Source organism: Lemur catta, chromosome 2 (assembly GCF_020740605.2).
Source record: "Lemur catta isolate mLemCat1 chromosome 2, mLemCat1.pri, whole genome shotgun sequence".
NCBI lineage: Eukaryota > Metazoa > Chordata > Mammalia > Primates > Lemuridae > Lemur > Lemur catta.
Genome location: NC_059129.1, coordinates 109593782 through 109600871, shown reverse-complemented (window position 1 = coordinate 109600871; position 7090 = coordinate 109593782). Strand labels below are relative to the sequence as shown.

General features: G+C 44.1%; 1 long non-coding RNA gene across 1 annotated transcript; it reads right to left on the bottom strand.

Annotated features, from left to right (window-relative positions):
* Positions 1 to 492: 492 nt before the first annotated feature.
* Positions 493 to 1537, bottom strand: LOC123633216. Its single transcript, XR_006733560.1, has 3 exons — positions 1514 to 1537; positions 1079 to 1157; positions 493 to 605 (listed from the first exon to the last, which is right to left on the bottom strand). It is a non-coding gene; the product is annotated as an uncharacterized LOC123633216 (long non-coding RNA).
* Between the last annotated feature and the right edge of the window lie 5553 nt (positions 1538 to 7090).

Below are 7090 nucleotides of genomic sequence, written 5' to 3'. Positions count from 1 at the left end.
TGTGAAAGAATTAAAGGGCAATTCCTAATGTGAATGAATCTAAGCGTAGGACTCGAGACACATTCTCCTCTGTCCCTGCCACCTACTCTCGGTCATAGAAAGTAGCCCTGGCTTCCACACATCCTGGCAGATAGAACATCAGGGTAGCTTATTTGCAGTTGTAAAAGCCTGCTTAATGCTACTAATAGCATAAGTAATTTTGCTGGAAAGCCTGGGGAGGATTCTCCCATTTATTACCTAGTGAATCAATTCTGCCTTTAATAGAAGAGACGGTGGCTAGAGACCGCAATGCACAATAAAGTGCGGCGTGTAAATCCTAGCAGGGTTTTGATGCCAGGATTCTGAAAGGGGAAAAAGAGACCCTCCCTCACCTCCCTTTTACCTATTTTACTGCTTGGAGTGTGGGAAAGGAGACTCTCAGTGTCTGGCAGAAGCAGCCTCTGTTCCGCGGGTGCCCTTGAGACCTGCAACTGCGGTGGCGGAGAAGGCAGGCGAGGGAACCAGGCTGCAGGCATCATGTTGCCGGGGGCTGAAAGGCGCAGGCGGATGAGATGATGCTGATTACAAGGACTGAACGAAAGCGGACAGCAGGGTTCTGAATATGGCTGAGAAAGAAAGAAAGAAATGCCATGTAAGTCCAAGAAAGTGGATATTGCCCGTTGGGTACCTCTTGTGCCTTTGTCCTTCAAAAATGAGACCCGTCCTGCCTGAAGTCAGTTTTACTGCTTCTCCCAGGGGCTCTCTCGGGAGCCCAGGGAAAATGGAGAATCCTTGTCACTGAAGAATCAAATCTGATCAGACAACCCACTAACGTGGGAAATGGCAAACATTAAAGACATGGCCAGAAAAGTTCATTCTCCTGACATTTCTCGACATACCCTTGCCTTGTCAGTATCCTCTCCCTGCCGCAGTCCAGGCAACACAGGAGAGCAGACTGCACCACTTTCCTCCCAGATGGCCTGGTCTTCTTGGACATTCTAGCACCCGACTTCCCTCGCAAGCCCACTCTCCCCCATACGTTTATCCCCACTGCCAGTTCTTAAGCCCCGTCAATCAGAGACCCGAGGTCCAAACCGACCTGGGCTGCCCCATCCACGTGCAGCTGTTCCAAGCCGAGGAGGAGCCTCAGGTGCAGACTTCGCCGGCATCTCACACAACTGTGCATGGGAAAGGGTTAATTTCTCACGTGCTGTTACCAAGTTGGCAATTTCTTACCTGGAATCAGGAAACCCTAGTCATTTGCTTAAAGGGAAAAAGAGGACTTGAACACAACCCTTTGTTTCTTTCTCAAAGCAGCTTTTCTACAGGGGCTGTGGGGAGAGATCTGTAAAACTATAGCCTACACCCTGACGATGAAATGACAATTAATTTAGTTTTAAATGGGTCACTAAATATCCCCAGCAGTGTTTTTTCTCATGCCTTAAATACGCAGCATGATGGGAAAGTGTAATACTTTAAGGAATTGCTTAGAATCTTTTCTGTCAGGAGGAAACAAGTTCCATATCTTATTCACCTGAATCTTTTTCCTTTCTCTCTCTGCTGTAAAATGTGTCAGGGATATTCTTTAAAGTGCCTGTTTTTTTCTCCCCCCAGGAACGCTGTAGGTAGGAAATCTTGCGCAACAGAGCACTCACAGTTAAAGATTTCCAGACACTGCCTGGAATATCCTGAGAGCAGTGAGTCAAGTGTGCTAACCAGAAACAACCTGCTGGGCTCTTGTCCCCAGCAGCACCAGGAGAGGCCTGTGGTTTTGACACTTAACCCTCTAATAAAGAGGAAGTTCTCTGGGATTCTTTTGAAACCTCTCAGGCACAGGAAAAAGAGACTGATTTAACTGCGGTTATCCCTGTGTTTCAGGCACTTCACTGCTCAGTTAGACACTGAGAACAAAGCTGAAACGGGAGAGGAGAAAATCCGCTTCTGTTTCATGGTCCGTGCGCAGTAAAGCTCACGGGGAGGAGCAGACAGAGTCGAGCCCAACCCCAGGGGGCCCTGGCCTGGCCCCCAGAGCCTGTGACTATGCTGCCGTGCCTGGCAAAGGGACTCGGCAGATGAGGTGACATGACCGATCTCTAGATGGGGAGATTTTTTTGGATTATCCCAGGGAGCCCAACGTAACCGCAAGAATCCACATAAGTAAAAGCGAGAGGAAAGAGAATGTCAGAGTGGTGTGATGTGAGAAAGTCTTGACCGGTCACTGCTTTGAAGATGGGAAGGGGCCGAGAACCCTGGAGGCAAGTGGCCTCTGGAGGCTGGAGAAGGCCAGGAAACAGACTGTCCCCAGGGCGTCCAGAACATAGCCCTGCACTACCTGGCTATCAGCCCAGCAAGACGCATTTTAGACTTCGGACCTTCAGATCTTTAAGATAAGACATCTGTGTTGCTTTAAACCACTAAGTTTGTGGTAATTTGTTACAGCGGCGATGGGAAACTAAGGGAGGAAATTGAAAAACAGTGCTCCCTAGAAATCAATGAACTACAGATCCCAAAATAACCACTCGCATTCGGGTGGCTTCCATATCTCATTTGATCCTACAACAACTGCACTAAAATGTAAACCATTTTACTAGAAAGTAAGCTTCTTGAGGGCAGAGTCTTTGTTTTGTTCACTGCTGTATCCTCAGCACCTAGAAAAAAATGTCTGGCACGTAGTAATTGCTCAATAAACATTGTTGAGTGCATTAGTCAGAAAACAACACTCTGGGCCAGTCGGTAGCTATGATACAATCTGCAGGCAGAGTAACCTCTGTTAGAAATGACTAACGTGTTTCTTCATCTCTACTCCCCCCACCCTATTCTGAACCACCATCCTCTCTGGCCACTTCACTCATCTAGTCACAGCCACCTCTACTCTTCTCCAGTACTCCTCCATATCCTAGTCCGAGTGATCTTTTAAAAACACATTGGAGCACGTCTCTCCTGTACTCCCACCACAGGTCCTGGGACAGAGAATACAATCTCGGGCAGGGCCTGACGGCTGCATGCTCTTGCCCCTGCCTTCCCGCCCAGCTTCATCTAGAATCGCTCCTCCCATGTCTATTGTGGATCCAGCCAGAAGCTCAATATGCCAAGTCCCTCCCTCATCAGGACCTGTGCACATGTGTTTCCTTCCCACCTTCCCCCACCATTTCTCCTAGGTAACTCCTGCGCCTCCTTCATTTTTCTTATCGGGAGTCATTTCCTTAGGAAAGCCTTCTGCAACCAGCACTACCAGATTCACTAATAGCTCCCCACCCTCATGCTCTCAGAGCATCCTTCGTAGCATGTATCGCTGACTTCCCAATACCTAGCACAAAACTTGGAAGTAAGAAAGCAATACACATTTGTAGCATAAATAAACTTACTGAAGGCTAAGTGATTTCCCTAAAGTCACGCAGCTTGTAAGTGCTAGAGCTGGGAATAGAACACAGGTGTTCTGACTTCCGTATCTTCCCACTACTCCACGTGGCCTCTCTAAGTAATTCCTGTAGGGGTGTCTGAAAAACGGAAGAAGAAACTCCGCAAAGACCGGAGCAGTGACTGCTGTGGCAGTGAATTACAGAAGAGGTACAGCCTCAGACAAGCCAGCCTGGCACACGGACACCAGAGACGGAGCCTTGGCTTTGAGCATAGTGGATCTTGGTCCAGGAGGAGGAGAGGCAGGGCTGCCAACAGCAATAAACCCCACAGAGCCTGACAAACTCCAACAGATTACTCAGGAAACAGCTGGCACCCACTCACTGGACTTTGCAATCACATTTGTGCATGAGGACGAGAAGACCATGAAAAGTGAGTTAGCAAATTCCGAGTCCAATAGTAGGTACCTGCAATGGACTGAACTGTGCTCCCCCCAAATTCATATATTGAAGCCCTGATCTCCAGTGTGACTGTATTTGTAGATAGGGCCTTTAGAAAGATAATTAAGATTAAATGAGGTCATAAGGGTGGGGTCCTAATCTAAAAGGATTGGTGATCTTATAAGAGGGGGAAGAAATTTTCTCTCTCTTTCTCTCCCCCTTCCCCCCTCTCTCTCTTACGCACACTGAGGAACGGCCACGTGGGGACACAGGGAGAAGGCAGCTGTCTGGAAGCCAGGAAAAGAGCCCTCACCTGAACCCAGCTCTGCTGGCATTGTGATCTCAGACTTTCAGCCTCCAGAACTTGAGAAAACGAATTTCTGGCATTTAAGCCACCCAGTCTGTAGTGTTTTGTTACGGCAGCTGAGCAGACTAGGGCAGTGCCCAGATGTTTTTAGCACTAATTTAAATCCAGTGGTTCTGGATAAGAAGATTATAGCAAAATTAATTTCTTCTAAAGGGGTTATAGTGAACATCTGCTATTTTGCCAGTCCAACATCAATGCCCCCATTCTTTTAGTAACAGCTCCTTGGTTTCCCTTGGGAAAATGCTAGACTTCTCCCAACACCACCCCACCCGTATCACTGCAGCAGTCTCGGTGGAACTGTCAGTAATGCCATAGCTTCCTCTTCCCAAGGAATGTTCACATGACCCAAACTGGGCCAGATGGGAGCAGGGATTTGAAAATTGAGCACAGTGACACAAGAATTGAAAAAATATTGAAGCTGATTTATTTTCATGCTAGTACCTAGGAAAAAAGACTGCCCAATAAGTCCCCTTATCTAGATTCCTGGAGCCTCCCTAATTCCTGCCCTTATCAAAGTCTGGTTGGTCAGTTGCTTCTTCACTTTGATGAAACACTCCATATCCTTCCAATAAATTATTTTATAGTTTAAACCAGCCAGATTTGAATTTGGTTGCTTGTAACCAAAGAACTCTCAGTGATGCATGGGTCTATCAGATCTGTGCTGCCAATTTTTTTAATGCCAATGAATTATTTTGATATAATTATGCAACTGATATGCATATACATATTGAAAGCTATCTATAATTAGGCAACAATTTTACTTTATAAAAGTTTAGTGATTAGTATATGCATTAGAAAAAAATGTACTATATTTCTGGAAGTATTTTTTCTGCTGATTTTTTTTTTTTCAACAAGAGAATCCTAATATTTAAGGCCATCTGGGTAACAGTTGAGTTAATGAGATTTCTATTCTGAACCATCTGAGGAACAATTAGGAGAATAAAGAGAGTAATATATATTTTAATATTAAAATCATGGATGCTACAGACCTGAAAAATAGTAGAATTCACCTGGTAAATCAATTTCAACCAAATTCTAACCTTCCTCTTGCATGAGGCATGGATCTGGGCTTATTATTCTCAGTCTATTTTAACTCTTATCCTGAAAATCCACATCAGAGGTCTGGAGCCAGACAGTGAATCAGAGGGAGCTCTGAGGGCAAATTACCATGACTTTTGTAGTAACATTTGTGAATTGAGGAAACCCGCTCTCTTTTTCCAGGCTCAGTACATTTATACTTTTCTATTTTGATAGGGAGGAATGGAGGCTGGGGAGATGCTTGATGTGTAATGATGAATATTTAAGAACATTCATTCGCTTACTGAAATAGCCCTGACATTTTAAATTATGTCTTTTTTAAAGAACACTTTAATTTTTAATTTTTTATTGTGAAGCATATTATTTTTACAAAAGGACTGTATAAAATGTATCAGTAGAGTTGAAAGAATAATAATAAGCTCTCATGCCATTTGAAGATTAGAACATTACCAGTTCCTTAGAGCCTCTTGTGTGCCCCCTCTCCAAATACTTCCTGATCCCTCCCCCACAGAAGTAACTACCACCCTATATTGTGTATGGGTCATCCCCTTGCTTTTCTTTATAGTTTTCTCTCTATATCTGTGGCTCTCTAAGAATCTTTATCTCTATCTGTGGCTCTCTAAAGAATATATTCTGCATATTCCTTTGTGACTTGCATCTTTTGTTCAACATCGTTCTTTAGATTACCTAAGGTTGACGCCCATACCTGTAGTTCACTTGTTTTGCATTACTATATAGTATTCCACCTTATAAAGACCCCATCATTAGTTTATCCATTTATGAATTATTTATGAATTTTTTCTCTTAGGGGTAAGGCTTCTGTAAACATGTTTTCTAGCGCATATATGCAAAAGTATCATTAAGGTACATACTGGGAGTGGAACTGCTGGATCACAGGTTAGCCACAAGTTCAACTCTCCTAGAAAATACAAATATTTGGGGGCATGGTTATACCAGTTTATACTTCCCACAAGCAGGGAATAGTGTTTCTATTACTCTGTCCCATTGGACTGAGCAGAGACAACATGGCTTAATGGCACTTATGCCTCTCTCTCCACAGTAGGATGGCAGGAGGATGAAGGACCCATACAGTGTGGTAACTCTTCTGCCTGGGAGTGTTCCTCATGTGATCCTAGTGAGTATAACTGTGTCCCTTTCATGACACAGTGATATACTTTTTAATTTGTGTAAATCTGTTAGATGTACAACAGTAACTGCGGTAGCCGGCATCCAAGATGGTTTTCAATGATGCTTGCCTTCTGGTATTTGCCCTTATGTAATGCACTCTCACAGTAAACACAGCTGACCGGTGTAGGCAATAAGATATTACATAAACAACAGACTGTGGTTTCTGTGAGGTCATAAAGGACATCCAGTTTTTGCCTGGCTTTCTTTTGGATAAAGCCCTGCTCTGGGAGAAGCCAGCTGCCATGTTATAAGGATGCTCAGTTTCTCCACATGGCAACAGCCAACAGCCAACAACCAACAGTAATTTGCTAGTCCTGTGAGTGAGCATCTCACAGACAGATGCTCTAGTCCCCGTCAAGCCTTCAGATCTCCACAGCCCAGCTAACTTGTTGATTGCAGCCTTGTAAGACATCCTGGGCAAGAGTCACACAGCTAAGCTGCTCTCAAATTCCTCCCCCACAGAAACTGAGATAATAAATATGTGTTATTGTTTTAAGCCATTGAGTTTTGGGGCAAAAGATAACTGATAACTGCTACTGCTCAATTTGGCTTCAGTTTGCATTTCCCTGATAACTAATGAAGTTGACATATTTTCCTATGATTGTGGACTATTTGTGTTCCTTTTTTGTAAATATCTGGCTCATATATATTTTCCCCATTTTTGTGTTGGTTTGTCTTTTTTGTATTGAGTTTTCAAAATTTTTATATTCTAGATACTAAT